Raw genomic sequence first — 21,233 nt, 5'->3', positions numbered from 1 at the left:
AGAAACACCTCTCATTGCCTTTGTTAGGCATCCTAAAGAACCCTAAGATATACAAACATAAGATATATCTAGGAGACCTAGTGAAGACCTATGCAGGCTCCATGATTGTCATTTCAGTCTCTCTGAGCACTGCTGTGCTTAAGTGATTCTATGAGATTCTGCATCTGTTCCCTTCAGTACTGGATGAGTCTTCTCTGATGATAACTGGGCTAGCTTCTGGTCTATTAATATAGCAGATTATCATTAGGAATTATTTCATTGACTTTTCACTCCTTCCTTCCTTCTATCTTTTCTTTCTTTCTTTTCTTTTTCTTTTTTTTTCTTGTGGGTCTATGGGCTAAATGGCAAATAAACAAACAAGAAAGAAGACAAACTAAATAAAATATAAGATCTAAAACATACTTTAAATGTAAATGAAGGAGCAACATTGGCATCAGCAAATCCTCACCTCTGTCTAAGAGTGACCAGTGCCATGCCATTGCAGACTTGCACTAATGAAGAGAATTTCCCAAGGACAAGAACAAACAAATGCCTCACAAGTCCTTTCCTTTCCCTTTGAGCCTATCAGGAAAGAACATCGAATACTATCATCTACACATCACAGGTGAGATGACCATCTGGATGTGGAGAAGAAAAGTAAAGTGTAATATCTCAGCAAAGAGAAGAAAAATAAACATGCATACACAATTAGAGCTCTCTGAAAGTGAAAGAATAGCATCCCTTCTGTGGGAGACCCAGACTAAAGCTTAAAGAGAACAATTCTAATCCAATCAATCAACTGAAATACATATGTGTCTGTTAAAGAAGGGGTCTTCCTGTGCAGCCCACAGTGACCTTATCTTTATTATGGTCAGGGCTGTCCTCCAACTCAGCAATCCTCCTGGTTCTGCATGCTGAGAGCAGATGTTCAAAAGAAGTGTGTGAGGACATTTTGGCTGGACTACTCCAAAATGAATAAACAAGTTCAAGTTAAAATTTCAGAAGTATAGTAAAAAATAAATGAAATTAAAACAAGAGATACAATACTTAAGAACATCATAAGAAAAAGTTTTGAACAAAAAATAATAAAAGCACCATTCAGAGTTAAAGGACCTCTCAGACTCAAAGAAGGAAAGTATGCATGTCAGATGCTTCCTCCAAACACAAAATTTATAAGGGATTTAAACTTTGCTCCAGAAAAATACATACAAAGAAGGAGAAAATGCCAAGGATTCATCTAGGCATATCTGATTGCAGTGTTCTAGGCTTTTGTTTGTTTGCAAAGCAGTCAAAATAGTCATTTACAAGTAATTCTCTCAAGGAAAACATTTCTTTTTAACATTAAAGTTGTAATGGTAAAACTAGGTAAAATAATTCATGGTTAAAATATAGAACAGAACATAAAAATTGAATCATAAAATACTTGAATAATCCAATAAAAAGCAAGATGAAAGAAATCAAAATAGTCCAACAAACAGAAAGATAATAGGTCAGAGGGATGGCTCGACAGTTAAGAGTTCTTGCTGTTTCTTCTAGAGTTTGATTCACAGCAGCCATATCAAGCAGTTCAAGTATGTGTAATTGCAGATCCAGGGGGAAGAACTTCTGGCCCCAGCAGAGCATTTGCCCAGCATGCATATGTCCCTGGCCTCAATCACCAGCACTGAAGACCTGAAAGGTCAGAGGTGTTTAAGAACTACAAAATTATTCCATTTAATTGCATATTTAGGATGCAAAAGTAATATAAGTACAGCAATAGGGCAGAACAAATATCAAGAAATTACCAAAAACTCATTTATAATTTAAAATTACCTAAGAGAATGAGATGACCTCTTAAATGAATAATAACAAAAATACTAACTCTATTTTAATTATTATATTAGAATAAGTGAACTTTAAATTATATAAAATAAATTATAAAATAATTTCAGTCAATAAAAAAAATAGTGAAAATATTTGGAAATGTAGCATTAAAATTCAATTATAAATATTTGAAAATTTCCACTAGAAACATTGAACAATCCATTGTGCCCCTATCAATACTTCTGTTTGTGTGAGATTATCAGTGCTAAAATAATCACACACACACACACACACACACACACACACACACACACACACACATATATATATATTAGGCAAACTGATAGAAAGGGTAAGGATTGATGTTTTCTCATAAAGAATAAAGTTTAGAAGTTAGAAAAATAATCTATAGTTCTATTGAGCTGAAAACAAAAAAAAATTGTCATCAGTAGAAGAAACTGGCAGTGGATAGCACTGATATACAGAACTGAGTTTAGCCCCTGGATCCTATGAGATGACAGGAGAAAACTGACACAGTAATTGTCCTCTGATTCCATGTTCCGTGGAATTAAGGATTTTCTGCACTTGTACCCATGTGCATGCACATACATACACACAATAAAAATAAGTATAATTTAAAGTGTGCCCAACATTATCTCCTCCACATAGTAAAGGTCAATATTTTTGAAAGATACCAATTACCAAAGTTGAATCAGTATCATCTAAACAAACTAAATAGTCCTATATCTCCTAAGGAAATAGAGACAATAATCAAAAGTCTCCCAACCAAGGAAAGCGAAGAGCCAGATAGACTCCATGCAGAATTCTACCAGACCTACAGAGAAGAGCTAATACCAATTCTCTTAAAATTATTCCACAAAATAGAAACAGTAGGAACATTCCCAAACTCATTCTATGAAGCCATAGTCATCTTGATACCCAAGCCAGAGACTCAAGAAAGAAAGGGAATTTCAGACCAATTTCTCTTATGAACATTCACACAAAAATACTTTAAAAAATACTCGCAAATTGAGTGCAAGAACACATCAAAAATATACTTCAGCATCACCAAAGTAGGCTTCATCCTAGTCATGCAGGGATGGCTCAATATACAGATATCCATCAATGTAATCCATCATATAGACAAACTGTAAGAAAAAAAACACACGATCAATCATCTCCTTAGATGCTGAAAAACCTTTGAGAAAATCCAACACTGACTCTTGCTTAAAGTCTTGGAGAGATCAGGGATACAAAGCATAAACCTAACCATAATAAAGGCAGTGCACAGCAAGCCTATAGCCAACGTCAAACTAAATGGAGAGAAATCTAAATAAATTCTGCTAAAATCAGGGACAAGACAAGGCTGTCCATTTTCTCCATATGTCTTCAGTATAGTAACTGAAGGCCTAGCTAGAGAAACAAAACAAGTAGAGTAGATCAAGGGGATACAAATCAGAAATGAAGAAGTCAAACTATCACTACTCATGGATGACATTATAGTATACATAACGGACCCTAAAAATTCTACCAAGGAACTCCTACAGCTCATAAAATACTTTCACTGAATATTCTGGATACAAAATCAATGGAAAAAAATCAATAGTCCTCCTGTATACAAATGACAAATGGGCTGAAAAATAAATTCAGGAAACTACAGCCTTCATAATAGCCAAAGATAATATAAAGTATCTTAGTATAATGCTAACCAAACAAGTAAAAATTTGTATGAAAAAAAGCCTTCAAGTCTCTAAAGAAAGAAATTGAAGAAAATATCAGAAGATGGAAACATCTCCCATGTTCCTGGATGAGGAGATAAATATAGTAAAAATGATCATCTTATCAAAGGCAGTTTACATATTCAATGTAATTCCCATCAAAACTCCAAGACAATTCTTTGCATACCTTGAAAGATCAATTCTCAAATTCATATGGAAAAACAAAAACCCAATCCTGTACAATAAAATATCTTCTGGAGGAATCACCATCCCTATCACAAGCTATACTATAGAGTGACAGTCATAAAAACATCATGGTATTGGCATAGAGATACGATAGTTGATCAATGGAATAGAATAGAAGTCCCAGAAATAAAACCACATATCTATGGACAATTGGTTTTGGACAAAGAGTCATACCAATACAATGGGAAAAAGATATCATCTTCAGCAAATGGTGCTAGTCCAACTGGATGTCTACATGTAGAAAAATGAAAGTAGATCTAAATTTATTCCTGTGCACAAAACTAAAGTCCAAGTGGATTAAAGATCTCAACATAAAATCTGACATGCTAAATCTGTTAGAAGAAAAAGAGGAGAACAGCCTTGAACTCATTAGCATAGGAGACAAGTTCATGATCAGAACACCAACAGCACAGGTTCTCTAAGAGCAATAATTAATAAATGGGACCTCATGAAACTGAAAAGCCTCTCTAAGTCAAATGACACTCTCAAAAGAACAAAGTGACGGACTACAGACTAGGAGAAGATCTTTATCAATCCTATATCCAACAAAGGCCTAATATCTAAACTATATAAAGAACCACCAAAAAAATTAAACACAACCAAGCCAAATATCCCAATTACGAATGAGGGACACAGCTAATCAGAGAAGTTTCAACAGAGGAATAATGAATGGCTGAGAAACACTTAAAGAAATACTCAACATTCCTAGTCATCAGGGAAATGCAAATCAAAACAACATTGAAATTCCATTTTATGCCTATCAGAATGGCTAATATAAAAAACTCAAGTGACAGCAAATGCTGTAGAGGATGTGGAGAAAGGGGAACACTACTCCACTGCTGGTAGAAGTGCAAACTTGTACAACCACTTTGGAAATCATCCTGGTGCTTTCTAAGGAAAATGGGAATAATTCAACCCCTAGACCAGCCATACAACTCCTGGGCACATACCCAAAAGATACTTAGCCATACAACAAAGACCTTTGCTCAACTACATTCAGAGCAGCTTTATTCATAATAGCCAGCATCTGGAAACAACCTAGATGACTTTCAACCGATGTATGGACAAAGCAACCGTGGTATATTTACACAATGGAATACTCCTCAGCTATTAAAAACAAGGAAATCTTGACATTTCAGGCTAGTGGATAGAACTAGAAAAGATCATCCTGAGTGAGGTAATCCAGACCCAGAAAAAGCCACATGGTATATAGTCACTAATAAACAGACATTAGCCACATAATAAAGGATAAACACAATACAATACAGAGACTGAACTATCAACCAAGGACCATGTATGATGTGGACTCAGACTCTCTGCTCAGAGGTAACAGATAGACAGAACACTCTCAGTCTCCATTTGGGTCCCACAATATACTGAATAGGCACTACATCTTACATGGACTCTAGCCCAACAAAATTTGGCACTTCCCTCTGGCAAGGTGGCCTTCCCAGGCCACAGAGGAAGAGGATACAGGTAAGACAGATGATACTTGATAGGCTAAGGTCAGATGGTAGGGAAGGAGGGCTCTCCTTTCTGAGGACTAGGGGAGGGAGGGAAGGAGGGGAGATGAGCAAGGGAGGGGAGGACATGGCAGCAATGAGGGAAGGAATCTCATTGGGATGTGAAGAATTCTAATTGCAGAACAAGCAGATATCTTATATTGCTAATCCCTCTGAGACTGGCTGAGACACGAAACTCTTTGCACAGACAACTCAACTTGTTGGTCACGGAATCCCTGTGACTTATTATTAGATGCCATTCTTCATATGGCATTTAAGAAGATTTACAGATGTCTTTCTTCTGCTCATACAAAGAGCTGAGAACCAGCTTTAATTGTTCTGTGCATCCTGCCTACCTCATACATTTATAATTTTAGGACTGTATAATGCTTGTGAGACATTATATGTTGTCAGCACAACAAGAACAAAAAAACAACAAAAAACAAACAAAAACAAGCAAACTGCAACAACAACAAAACAAACACTGTTGCTGGATCAGACCTGACAGGATTCATTGCTCTCAGCATGACAGACACTGACATTCTCTATCTTTCATGTTTCAGGCCCAAGCATTTCAGTTGCTGTTCTATATATAACCCGCAGGACAGGTTTGAAGAATGCTTCCAATCTCAATTGGTCCAGCATTTCAGACTGTCTGACACAGGACTTCTATTAAGCCTGGAATGTCTAAACATTTAGAAACTGGACCACAATGCTATTCCTAGCTTGTTTAACCATTTTCCCCAGTTTTATCTGGACCCCCACAAAGGTATTATTTGTACCAAATCAGCCAGAAGAAACCTTAACAGAACGATGCCCCATTTCCATTAAGGGGGGTTGGGTAGGTTTTTTGGTTGCTCACTTGGGCTAAAGATGTTTATATTCATTGGGAGTTGCTTATAAGTTATTATTGATATTTTTCAGAAAGTAAAGAAGTTGGGCTCAAGGATGTCTCTCTTTTCATTTATCTTTCTTTGTATGTATGGAGATAGGGGTTGAAAAGAAAGAAAGGGGAATATAGAAATATATAGGGATGATAGGACAAAAAGTATATTATTGAATTGGCACCTCAACTTTAACTGTTACTCAGAAATAAGATTAATTTGAATTCAGTGGTATAGAATTTTGTCTATGGATGCAAAATAAGTTTAGTTTTTGATACATTGGTATAGAATTCAAATTAAGATTATTCTTTACACACAGTATATATATATTCCTTTTCTAGTATTAAGTATTGTACCCATACAACTCAACTATAGTACAAGGTTCATTTCCAATACTTTGAAATTGTTATTGCAGGCTGCTTAGGATAATTAGGTAATACAAGTTAATTGTTAGATGATCAAATCATGGTCATGTCAATTCCTAGTCTATTTTTATCACAAGAATATACATCCTAGGTTTTAGATATAGATATGATTCTATACATAGAGAAGGTAAAACAGTTAGATAAAGTCTCAAAAACTGCAGAGACCTACAGAATATGACATTTAAAGAAGTTTGTATTATTTTTAAGATTCATTGATAAGAAGACAGGTTAACTCCTGGCAACCTTAGAAGGTACCTCAGAGAAGATGATGAGCATCAAAAACCTCCTTATGGGAGATGGCATCAAATGTGGCAAACAAGCCACTGGGGAAAATGTCCTTTCCTCTGTCACAGACAGAATTCTGTCTAAAAATTGGCAGCTTGGATGCAGGCTGAGTTGATGGCCAAACTTTCCCGGACAGGGTAAGCCAATGCTCGGTAGTTCCTTCCTCACAAATATGTCTGTTAGATATATTGGGCCAGAAGGCTGAAGATGTTGCTCCAGTGCTATAGAGATGTTTGGGTGACTGTTCAGTCAGTAAACTGTTTCTGTCATCTTCTCATTTTGGAAGCTGCTAATCCACATTTCCAGTTTACTCAGGTAAAATTTTATTCCTTCTTAAGTCTCTGATGAGGCTGAAGACCAGATAGTTTAGTTTTACAGGTAAGCTTAATTATTTAGGGTTTTAGGTGTTTCTAAGTCTAGATGTTTTAAGTTGATAGATATGAGATATGTTAGATATTAATTTACATTCATAATTTTAGAATCATTAAAGTAAGACAGATATTTTCTTCAAGGTTGCCAAATGCAAATAGGAAAAACATTATGAATGTAAAATTTTTATAATTCCTGATTGTTTCATGGTTCTTCTTGGTGTATGTAGTTTATTGTATTTATTTGTAATAAGATGAATACATATGTAAAAAATAATAATAAAAAATAAAGTGGCTCTAACTATATTATATAAATTTTACATAAAATATGTGTATCAATGTGCACATATATATATATGTGTGTGTGTATAAAGCCTTTTCATTTAAAATCTAATCATTTTCAATGATAAATATAAGTATGCTTGATCCAGATATAAGTGTATGGTGAAATAATGCGGAATATCCCTACCACGATCTCCTGGCATGTGAGCCAGCCTTATTCAGAGTAGATAGCAATTCACAGAAAAAAATTGTGTTATACAGGAAAGAATACAATTAATCTAACTTTCCTTCACAATTTGAACATTTACAAGTAGAATGTAACATTTAGTGTACAACCATACCATTTATGTTATGGGGGTATGCGTTGGAATTTAAAAGTGGTTTGTAAGAAGATTTTATTGTTAATCTCTTAGGAGTATATATTTGACCATGTCCCCTGGAGGGGGAGACCTGGTGGCACTCAGAGGAAGGATAGCAGGTTACCAAGGAGAGACTTGATACCCTATGAGCATATACAGGGGGAGGAAATCCCCCTCAGGAACAGTCATAGGGGAGGGGAACAAGGGGAAAATGGGAGGGAGGGAAGAATGGGAGGATACAAGGGATGGGATAACCATTGAGATGTAACAAGAATAAATTAATAAAAATTTTAAAAAATTGTTGGTATATATCATAAAGCAAAATAACAACCAAATGTAACTATTTATTAGATTTAGGGGTAAAACTATTTCTAGCTTGTGTTGGTAGAGAAGACTTTTGGTTGTAGAAAGTTCATGCACAAATTGAATGGAAACAAGACCTTTCTATGGCATTTATAAAACATAAATGTTACATTGATTTCAATGAAAATTTAATGAAGACATGCAGAATTGCTTCAAATATTAACAAACTTACATTACTTTGAATAATGCATCATATAAATGATCCTTAGATGATATAGTAGACTGCCCTTTATTTCTTAAATTTTTATTTTATTCATTCTACTTAAGTCTAAATGTGAAACATTCACAGAGAAATCTATTATTCATACACAGATGCAGAATTTAATTTTCCCATATAAAAATATAGGCCACCCTATTTGTTAAGATATTAAAATGAAATAACTCTGATTAGGAAAGAAAACCTCATGCACTCTTTGTTTCTCAGGTCTTAATACTTTCATGTTAAAGTGACATCAGGCATCTCTTTGCTCTTATCATGTGAAAAACAGAAGCTATAGCATTAGTTGATGAATGAAGAACATCTTTTGTTTATTTGTCTGGAATTTAATGCCCTGCCACCCATTCTAAAAGTCCTTGAGAATTCAAATTTTAATATTTAGATTTGAAACATTGTGTTCCAATAAACCATGTCTGGTTTAAACCACTAATACATTCTATACACCCCCTTTTCACATATTTTGAGCTAAATATCAAATACCTAAACAACATCCTTCCCCTAATCACAGAGGTGAATTCCATGATAGTTCTTGGGGTGTTTTCAAGGATCACAATGGTTATTGGTGGTACTCACAATTATGACTTCTCTTCTTTGGATTTCAGTCCCTCTCCCCATTATTTCTTCCTTTGTTCCATACCAATGTAGAAGTTATGCAATGATGGAGCCAAAAAAAACCCTGAACGTAACTGAAGAAATTGCCTTCAAATTCTACTGACAGTCCTAATAATGCTGCATACATATGGAATTATACTAGCTCTAAAATCCATTTTCCCAGTTAAAGATTATGCCTAAGATATTCCTTACTGTAGCCAAGATGAGGGGTTTGATGCTGCCTATAGTACCAAACTTACAAAAATGTATCAGTTTGGGCACTTTTCATGGATATTATTTTGCGTGTTTCCCTTAAGCTATCTGTATTCTGAATGCAGTCTGCTCTGTCTCTGCTTCTGTAATGGCACACTACATGGACAAGATCTTATAGGCAAAGGAATAGATGTGTGGTGTTTTTTTTTTTTTTTTCAGAAAATTGATGGATATGATGATCCTGGCAAATTGGGATCTGCATTGTGTACACAGCTACATACATGCAACAATAGTTGCATGAAAATATATTGTGGATTGACAAAAAATATACCTTTATCCACTGATAGTTGTATGAAAATATATTGATTGACAAATTTAAATTACATGCACTTATGAAATAGTTTGTAGTTTTATCTAATTAATAAATAGTAAACATATGCTTGCCTCTCTCTTTCATCATGAGAGTGCGTCATGATTCTCACATCATCATCAGTTGTTTTCTAAATATTTTTATAAACTGTACATTACATTTTCTTTTCTATATGTTTATGGAAAATATATTTACATTTGAAGTTTATCTTTCTTGAAATATTAATCAGTTAATAACTATAGAAACCTATGTGGCCTGTCTAATGTAGTTTTCATGGAACACATATGGGTGGCTAACTGGATCTGTTATTATTTTATTAATATTAAATTTAATAATATTAATAATATGTTACACTATATTATTCAAGCGTACCGCTTTATCCAAAAAGATGATGGGGAATGGATGAGAAACCAAGCAGCCACTTTGTAATAATAACTTTTTATGATAATCTGTGACACATGTTATGGAGACACAATACTCCAAATGTGAGCATAACACCTGTTGCACACACAACCAAGGGTGTGTATTCATAGTAGGGACAATGGTTTAGCTAAGTTCACAGACCTTGAAGAACTTCACTGATAGCAGTAACAGTTTGTTAGAACTTGCTTTCAAAAGCATCGTGGGATTTTACTACATGACCTGGGACAACCATGACAGTACTGGATCCCTGTTCCTAATTCCTTAGATACTGAGTGTCAAACTCCTGAGTATTGTTCCCTTCCTTGATTTCCCTACAACTACTCCTATTACAACTCTCCTACCTGTTGCTGAAACTTCCCAAGATCATACTCAGAATTTACTAGCTCTTGGTGGTCCATCCATTGATTAGGTACTCAACAAAAATCACCTTGATTTCTTTTCCTTTTATACATCAACATTGTAACATCTTATGGCTGAATGCATGTCTTGTACAAGATACTTTAGTGAATCTAGACAAGCTAAAAAAAAAATCGTTTTCGATTGATACTCCTGAGTCCCTTGCTATTCCAACATTTTACACTTCTGCTTCTGAACACAACCTCTCCACACTGTGTCAAGAATTATACTTGTGAATTATTTGTGGTGCTGTGTTTTTAAGCTTCACTGTGGTATACATTTTCTATTACTGTCAAACTCTCAGGTATTCCTCTATTTGGCCTTTCCTCTTTCTGTTCTGAAACTTTTCCAACGCTTCTAGATTACAGACATAATTGCTTGATGCCCATACAATCTAGACTTCTTATTTGGCTTTGTTTCTGCTCGCAGAGTATATATTTGCTTCTTACCCAGTGTATCCAATATTTAATTAACATTTGCCTAATTTAGTCAAGGAAATATATTTCATAAACATAAAAGATATCTGAATACTTAGCATTCAATAAAGGAGATGAGACTGAACAGTGCATTTTCTTAGTTTCTGCCATTCTTATTGGGGTTAGATAAATGTTCGGTGTAGTTTTTATTTGTTTTTATATAGTGACCATGATATTGAATGACCAGGTAGATATAGGGTATTTGTACTTTAATTTTGGGGGAATTGTCTGCTCAGTTCATTAGTTCATTTTTCACTTAGGTTTTTAAGATTTATATTGATTTAATTTTAAAAATTTTTATGTGTTTTAGAAACTATTTTTTTCAGATATTTTTCCACTCTATATACTGTCTCTTTATTCTATTCATTACCACCTTTGATCTACAGAAATTCTCAATTTCAATGTGATGCCTATTGTCAATTCAATAATACTTTTTTTCTAGAGACCAGAATTTTAGTTAAAAAGTCATGGCCTAAAATGGGGTACAGAATTAAATAGAGAATTCTCAACAGAGGAATATCCATGGGCTGAGGAACAGACAAAGAAATGATCAACATCTGTAGTCACCAGCGAAATGCAATTCAAAATGATTCTGTGATTCCATCTTACACCTATCAGGATGGCTTATATGCAGCACATGCTGGAGGCATTGCAGACTTGTACAACCACTTTGGAAATCATCCTGGTGCTTACTAAGGAAATTGGAAATAATTCAACCTCTAGACCCAGCCATAACACTCCTGGAGGGCATATACCAAAAAGTGCTCCATCATACAACAGTGACCTTTGCTCAACTATATTCAGAGTAGCTTTATTCATAATAGCCAGAATCTGAAAACAACCTAGATGCCCTTCAACTGAAAATGAATAAAGAAACTGTGGGATATTTACACAATGCAATACTCTTTAGCTATTAAAAACAAGGAATTCTTGAATTTTTCAAGCAAATGGATATAACTAGAAAAGATCATCCTGAGTGAGATAACCTAGACCCAGAAACACCCACATGGTATATATTCACTAATAAGCAGATATTAATCACATAATACAGGATAACCACACTACAATACAGAGACTGATGCACCAACCAAGGATCATCTATGCTGTGGACCTGGGCCCTTTGTTCATACACAGTAGATAGTTGGCACAGTCTCCTTGTGAGTCCAACAATGTGGTGAGTAGGGACTACCTCTGACATGGACTCTGGCCCACCACATGTGATCAACTCCCCCTGGCAGGGCAGCCTTTCCAGGCCCCAGAGGAAAAGGATATAGGTACAGATAAGACTTTCTAGGCTAAGGTCAGATGTTAGGGGAGAAAGGCACCCATTTCTGAGGACTAGGAGGGTGAGGGAGACAGGATGATGGAGGGAGCTGGAGTGGGAGGTGAGGGGCAGGATGTTAAGTAGTCAAACTGCAGAACAAGCAAGTAACTTATATTTCTAATACCACTATATCTGAATAGCTGTGAAACTGCCTGAGACACGGATGTCTATGCATAGCCAATGCTTCCAATTGGTTATAGAATCCCTGTGACTTGTTATTAGATGCCATTCTTCATATGGCATGAATGGAGATTTGCAGATGTCTTATTTCTGTTCATACAATGAACTGAGATCCAGCCTTAATTGTTCCGTGCATCACATACACCTCATATATTTATACTTATAATAATTAAACTCTATAGTGCTTGTGAGAAATTGCATGTTTTCAGAACAAAAGAACTGGATTTTGAAGCTGGAACAGACCTAACAGCATTCATTCCTGTCAGTATGCTGGATGCTGACATCCTGCATCCTTCATGATCCATCACCAAGTGCTTCAACTGCTGTTCTCTATCAGAACCAGACAGCTCCTAGAACAGCTTTGAAAAATCTTCCATTACCAATTGGTCCAGCATTTTAGACTGTCACACACAGGAATTCTATTTAGCCTGGAGCTTCTCATCATTTAGAAACTGGACCACAAGTGCTATTCCTAGCTTTTTAACCATTTCCCCAATTTTGTTTAGGCCCCTACCATGGTATTTTTCATCCCAAATCCTCCAGATGCAACCCTAAGAGAATGATACTCCATTTCCCTTAAAGGTGGTTGAGTAAGTTTTTGGTTGCTTTCCTGAGCTATGGATGTTTATTTTCATTGGGAGTTGGTTATAAGTTATTATTGTTCTTGTTCAGAGAGAAAACAAGGTTGGACTCAGGGATGTCTTTCTTTTCCTTTATCTTTCTTTCTTGGATTTAGAGATAGTGGCACAAAAGATAGAAGGGGGAATATAGAAATATATAAGGATGATAGGACAAAAAGTAGATTATTGAGTTCACTCCTCAACTTAAGGCCTTAACTGTGCTCACATACTCATTGGCATTGCAATTTGAATAATGATGCAAAATAAGTTTAATTTTGATACATTGGTATAAAATTCAAACTTAAGATTATTCTTCACACACATTATAAACATTTCATCACTAATATGAGGTACTGTACACATACCACTTAAGTAGACTACAAGGTTTACATGCAATACATCAAAAGTGCTATTCCAGGTTGTTTAGGATAAGTAAGTTAGACAAGCTAATTGTCAATTGATCAAATCATGGTCTCATCAATGTCTAGTCTATTTATATCACAGGAATATATATTCTTGGTGTAACAGGTAGGTATGATTCTAAGACAGATATGGTGAAACAGTTAGATAAGGTCTTCAAAAACCTCAGAGTCCTACAGAATATGGCATTTAAAAATGTTTTTTATTTCTTTTAAGGATTCCTTGACAATAAGACAGGTTAACTTCTGGCAATACCTTGGCTGTCTCAAAGAGGATGATGTGCATCAAAGAGCCTCCTTATGGAGATGGCTTCAAGTGTGGCAAACAATGCACTGTGCAAAATGTTCTCATTTCAACCACTGACAGAATTCTGCCTAAAAGTAGGCAAGGTTGGATGCAGGTAGAGTCGATGGCCAAATTCTGCCAAGACAAGGTAAGCAAGTCCTTGATACTTCCTTCCTCATACATATGTCTGTCAGATATAATAGGCCAGCTGGCTGAAGATGATGCTCCAATGTTATAGAAAGTTATATGTGACTGTTGAAGCAGCAAACTGTCTCTCTCATTTTTTTTCAATTTGGAAGCTGCTAACCTATACTTCCTATTTACTCTGGTAATTAGTTTTATTCCTTCTCAAGTCTCAGGTGGCACTGAAGACCAGGTAGTTTAGTTTTATAATTAAGCTTAGTTGTTTAAGGGTTAAGATGTGTTTAGGTTTAGTTAGATGTTATAAGTTGATAATGATGAGATATGAAAGATATTGTTTTACTTTCATAATTTTAGATGCTCCAAGATAGGGAAGACTTTTTTTTCTTCAAGGTTGCCAAATATAAATAGCCAAAACACTATGAATGTAACATTAGTATAATTCCTGATTTTTTTGTGGTTCTTCTTTTTGTATGTAGTTTATTTTATACATGTAGAATAATTTAAATGTATATGTAAAAAGAAAAAATTAATTAGAAAAAGAAAAAAGGAAACAAAGAAAAACAATTCAAAGAATCAAAGAAAGGAAGAGCTGGTTCTTTGAGGAAATCCACGAGATAGACAAAATCTTCGCCATACTAATTAAAAGTCAGAGAAAAAGCATCTAACAAAATTATAATTTAAATGGGAGATATAACAACAGACATTGATGTAATACAAAGAATCATTAGGTCTTAATTCAAAAACTTATATGTCACAAAAATTTAAAAACTAAATGAAATCGATAAATTTCTTTATAGATGAGGGAAACATATTAAACACTCCTATATCTCCTAAGGAAACAGAAATAGTCATCAAAAGTCTACAAACCAAAATAAGTCTAGTGACAGATGAATTCATCACAGAATTCTACCAGACCTATAAAGAAAAGCTAATACTAATCTGCAAACTACTCTACAATATAGAAATGGAAAGAACATTACCAATCTCATTCTATGAGACCACAATCACCTTGATACCTAGGCCACACAAAGACCCAACAAAGAAAGTGAATTTCAGACCAATTTCCCTTATGGATATTGGTCCAAAAATACTCATTAAAATACTTGCAAACAAAATATAGGAACACATCAAAAATATCATTCACTCTGACCAAGTAGGCGTCATCCCGAGCATGTAGGGGTGGTTCAATATATGGAAATCCATCAATATAATCCACTCAAAAAATGAATGAAAGAAAAAAAAACATGATCATCTCTTTGGTGTTCAAAAAACATTTGTCACAATCCAACACTCATTCATATTAAAAGTCTAGAAGATGCCAAGATGGTGGCGAGCAGTGTGGACCTTGTTTAGAAGCCAGAGAAATCAAGTCAGAAAATTGGACTTATTTCTTAAGCAGGAACACCAAGCTCCCCACCCCACTACAGCGGGAGAAACCATAGTGCGCAAGGAACAAACTAGGGACAATTTTGTGCACCCCCGAACACGGGAAAAAGCAGGGATCCCCAGGGAAGCAGACCATCCGTGGCAGTGGCAGTGGCAGCAGTGACAATGGTGGAGGCTACAGAGCCAGTGACACCAGCAGCACTTGCTGAGGTAGGCCATGGGAAACAAAACACCCGCGGAGAGGATGTGTGTGTGTGTGGGGGGAGGATCTGGGAGATCAGCCACTGGAAGTGGTAAGGAACCGGGACTGCAAGGGACTGTGAGTGGCAGCGGTGGGTGACAGAGAGTGGATCAGCACCTTGTCTCAGTGACGGGCTGTAACCAGCAAGGAGAAAGGGAAGGTCAGACTACTGAATGGGTCAGTGCACCAAAGCAGAGTGCTTGCCTACAGAGCAAAAGATTAACAAAACAGAAGTAACACAGCATCTAACATGCAATGTTTGGTGAATCCCTAAGAGGAGACAAGCAGCCAGAAGAGCCCTATAAAACCATGGAATCTAGGTGGCAGAGCTCAAACAAATATAGATACAGGAAGGCAGAGTCTGAGAAGCCAGTATAGAAAACAACTCCCTATCAAAGGTACTCATCCCTGAGACCACTAGCTTGGAAAGCCCAAGTCCTCTAAGCACATGCCTAAAGGAAAAAATGAGAGGTCTAATAACAAAAATCGAGACATTATGGCTCCACCAGAAAGGCCAGAAACCAACAGATACCTTATTATAGCAAAGTCACAGGAAAATGACATCAACACCTTGCTTATACAGCTATTTGAGAATTATAAAGAGGAAATGAATAGATCCTTCCAAGACTTTCAGGATAACACAAACAAATGAATAGAAGCCATCCAGGATAAACAAGAAACCACAAGCAAACAGGTGAAGGAATTAAATAAAACAATTCAAGACATAAAAACAGAATTAGACAATATTAAAAAATCACAAATTGAGAAAAGCAGTGAAATGGAGCAATTAAAAAAGGAAGCAAGAGTCCAACAGAGAAGTATAATTAACAGAACCCAACACATAGAAAAGAGAATCTCAGGTGCTGAAGATACAATAGAAGAAATTGATATATCTCTCAAAGAAAATCATAAAACAGAAAAAGTGGTGTCACAAAACATCCAAGATATCAAGGACACCATGAGAAGGAATAACTTCAGGATTATAAGAGTAGATGAAAAGGAAGATGCAAAGCCCCAAGGACCAGAAAATGTCTTCAAGAATATCATAGAAGAAAACTTCCCCCAAACTACAGAAAGAGGAACTCTTGAACATACAAGTAGCCCACAGAATACCAAATATGCTAGACCAGAAAAGAAATTCCTCCCAGCATATAATAATCAAAACACTAAATATGCAGAATAAAAAAAGATATTAAAGGCTGCAAGAGAGAAAGGCAAAATATCATATAATGGTAGACCCATCAGAATTACTCCTGACTTTTCAACAGAGACTATGAGAGCCAAAAGAGCATGGACTGTGGTTATGCAGACTCTAAGAGACCACAGATACAAACCCAGGCAACTATATACAGCAAACTCTCAATCAACTAGATAGAGAAAACAAGATATTCCATGACAAAACCAAATTTAAACAGTATCTAAACACCAACCCCACTGTACAGAAAATAGTTGAAAGAAAACATCATCACAAGGATATCAGCCACACCCAAGAAAATACAGCATACAGATAATCACACATCAGCATAACCAAACAGACACTGCCACACATAATCACCACCAACTACATAATAAAATGATCCAATAACCATTGTTCAATAATATCTGTCAGCATTAATGGTCTCAATTCCCCAGTAAAAAGGCACAGACTAACAAAATGAATGCAAAAACAAGATCCTTCAATATGTTGCACTCAAGAAACACATCTCATCAACAAAGATAGACATTACCTGAGAATAAAGGAGTGGAAAATGCATTTACAAGCAAATGGTCTCAGGAAGCAAGCAGGAGTAGTCATTTTAATATTGGACAAAATAGACTTTCAATTAAAATTGATCAAGAAAGATCGAGAAGGCCACTTTGTCCAAATCAAAGGAAAAATCCACGAAGAGGACATCACTATCCTAAATATCTATGCCCCAAATATTAGGGCACCTGCATTTGTAAAAGAAATACTTTTAAAATTTAAATCACTCATTGATCCCAATACAATAATAGTGGGAGACCTCAACACCCCACTATCACCAAGGAAGAAATTAAATAGAGAAATAATCAAGCTAACAGAGGTGAGGAATCAAATGGTCCTAAAAGACGTTCACAGAGCTTTTTACCCAAATAGAAAAATTATACATTCTTCTCTGTGCCACATGGAATCTTCTCCAAAATAGACCATATAATTGGTTACAAAACAAGCCTCAATAGATACAAAATAATTCAAATAATCACCTGCATCCTAACAGACAGCCATGGCCTATAGCTGAGCATCAACAACAATAGAAATAACAAAAAGCCTACAAACACATGGAAACTGAACAATCTTCTACTCAATGACAACTGGGTCAGGGATGAAATAAAGAAAGAAATAACAGACTTCATAGAGTTCAATGAAAATGAAGGCACAACATATCCAAAACTTTGGGACACAATGAAAGCAGTGCTAAGAGGAAAATTCATAGCACTAGGTGCATTCATAAAGAAACTGGAGACATCGCATATAAGCAACTAATTGGAACATCTGAAAGCTCTAGAAAAAAAGAAGCCGACACACCCAAGAGGAGTAGATGGCTGGAAAAAATCAAACTAAGGGCTGAAATCAATAAGTTAGAAACAAAGAAAATAATTCAAAGAACCAATGAAACCAAGAGCTGGTTCTTTGAGAAAATCAACAAAATAGAGAAGCCCTTAGCCAAACTCACTAAAAGGCAAAGGGAGAGTACACAAATTAAAATCAGAAATGAAAAAGGAGAAATAATAACAGATACCAAGGAAATCCAGAGAATCATTAGGTCTTACTTCAAAAGCCTGTATGCCACAAATTTTAAAACCTAAAGGATATGGACAATTTCCTTGATAAATTTCACTTTCCAAAGTTGAATCAAGATCAGGCAAACACATTAAACAGTCCTATATACTCTAAGAAAATAGAAGCAGTCATCAAAAGTCTCCCAACCAAAAAGAGCCCTGGGCCAGATGGATTCAGCACAGAATTCTACTAAACCTTCAAAGAAGAAATAATACCAATACTCCTCAAATGATTCCACAAAATAGAAACAGAAGGAACACTATCAAACTCATTCTATGAAGCAACAATCACCTTAATACCTAAGCCACACAAAGACCCAACAAAGAAAGAGAATTTTAGTCCAATTTCCCTTATGAACATAGATGCAAAAATACTAAATAAAATTCTGGCAAACCAAAAACAAGATCACACAAAAATCTCATCCATCATGACCAAGTAGGTTTCATACCAGGCAGGCAGGGGTGGTTCAATATAAGGAAATGTATCAATGTAATTAATCATATAAACCAAAGGAAAAGAATCATATGATCATCTCTTTAGATGTGGAAAATGCATTCAACAAATCTAATACCCTTTCATGTTAAAGGTCTTAGAGAGATTGGGGATACGAGGCACATACCTAAACATAGTAAAGTCAATATACAGGAAATCTATAGCCAACATAAAGCTAAATGGTGAGAAACTTAAGTCAATTCCACTGAACTCAAGGACACGACAAGGCTGCCCACTCTCTCCATTGCTCTTTAATATAGTACTTGAAGTCCTAGATAGAGCAATAAGACAGCTAAAGGAGATCAAGGGGATACATATAGGAAAGGAAGAAGTTAAAGATTTACTATTTGCAGATGATATGATAATATACATCTGCAATCCACAAAAGTCAACAAAAGAACTCTTACAACTGATAAACAGCTTCAGCAAAGGGGCAGGATACAAAATTAACATGAAAAAGTCAGTAGCCATCCTGTATACAGATGATAAAAGGGCAGAGAAAGAAATTAGGGAAATCACTCCCTTCACAATAGCCTCAAACAATATAAAACATCTGGATGTAAATCTAACCAAGCGAGTGAAAGACCTTTATGAAAAAAAGTCAAGTCTCTAAAGAAAGAAATTGAAAATGATATCAGAAAATGGAAAGATCTCCCATGCTCATGGATTGGGAGAATCACCATACTAAAAATGACCAGCCCACCAAAAGCAATCTACAGACTTAATGCAATCCCTATCAAAATACCCATACAATATTTTACAGAACTAGAAAAATCAATCCTCATCTTCACTGGAAAAAATCCAGGATAGCTAAATCAATCCTATACAATAAAAGATCTACTGGAGGAATCTCCATCACAGATCTCAAGCTGTACTATTGAACAACAGTAACAGAAACAGCATGATACTGGCATAGATATAGGCCAGTTGACCAATGGAATTAAACTGAGGACCCAGATACATATCCAAACACATATGGCCATTTGATTTTTGACAAAGAAGCCAAAATGATACAATGGGAAAAAGAAAGCATCTTCAACAAATAGTGCTGGTCCAAGTGGATGTCTACATGTAAAAAATGCAATTAGATCCATATTTATCACCCTGTACAAAACTAAAGTCCAAGTGGATTAAAGACCTCAGCATAAAACCAGACACATTAAATCTGTTAGAAGAAAAAATGGGTAAGACCGTAGAACTCATTGGCAAAGGAGACAAATTTCTAAGCAGAACATCAACAGCTCAGGCTCTAAGATCAACAATTAATAAATGGGTCCTTATGAGCCTGAGAAGTTTCTGCAAGGCAGAAGACACAGTCAACAGAACAAAGTGACAGCCCACAGATTGGGAAAAAATCTTTACTAACCCTACATCTGACAAAGGGCTGATATCTAAAATATATAAAGAACTCAAAAAATGAAACACATATTTTATATGACTCAAGAGGTTGTAAAGAATTATTGCTAAGTAACATAATGAGACAATCTGAAGCAGAAAAGTAATATATTTTGCATTTACTTTTGTATTTCTAGTTAAATGCATTGAGTTTGCATAATCAGGAATACAAACACTTGCACTCTGGAACTAAACCTTGTGAAAAGAAAAGCTGCTTGCGGTATCTATACAGTACACCTAAACAATAGCCTGCAAGTTCTTTGTATTGAAAGTATAGAGAAGAGCATAGAGTACAGTTCCACACTGGGTAAAACAATTATTACTAAGATATTGAGTGAGAGGTAAAGTCCATGAAAGACTGAAGGCAGTGTGGTCACTTCTTGTGGGATATCTCATCTTGCCAGAGCTTGCTATCTTGAATTTGCTGTGGTCTAGAAGACGTAAATCAAACAAACTGCACTGGGCTCCCTGTGTTAAGGAAAGGGACTCTAGGAAATCAGAGCTCAGAGTCTTCAGGAAATAATACTGGAGAGAGGAAATTTCCAGAGAAAGGAAATCTAGAAACTATAGCAACTCTTTAGTTCATATAGCTAAGGAAATTTAAGAAGGTTGGGGACTGGATCATCTGAGAGCATTAGAGGGGAAAGAATCTGTTTGTGGGAGAGCATAAATAACAATGCCTTATCTATAGGCCAAACCCAAGAGCTTCATTTTTTTTGGGGGGGTACAAAGGGTAGTATTCAGAAGTGACTTACTTCAATAGAGAAAAACTTGTCATAGATAAATACTACTCTTTTTAAAAAAATTTTTTTATTAATTTGTTCTTGTTACATCTCAGTGGTTACCCCATCCCTCATATCCTCCCATTCTTCCCTCCCTCCCATTTTCCCCTTATTCCTCTCCCCTATGACTGTTCCTGAGAGGGATTACCTCCCCATGTATATGCTCATAGGATATCAAGTCTCTTCTTGGTAACCTGCTATCCTTCCTCTGAGTGCCACCAGGTCTCCCCCTCCAGGGGACATGGTCAAAGGTGAGGCACCAGA

The sequence above is a fragment of the Acomys minous genome (genome assembly GCF_964271855.1).
Source record: "Acomys minous genome assembly, chromosome: 4".
Classification (NCBI taxonomy): domain Eukaryota; kingdom Metazoa; phylum Chordata; class Mammalia; order Rodentia; family Muridae; genus Acomys; species Acomys minous.
This window is presented reverse-complemented; position numbering follows the sequence as displayed.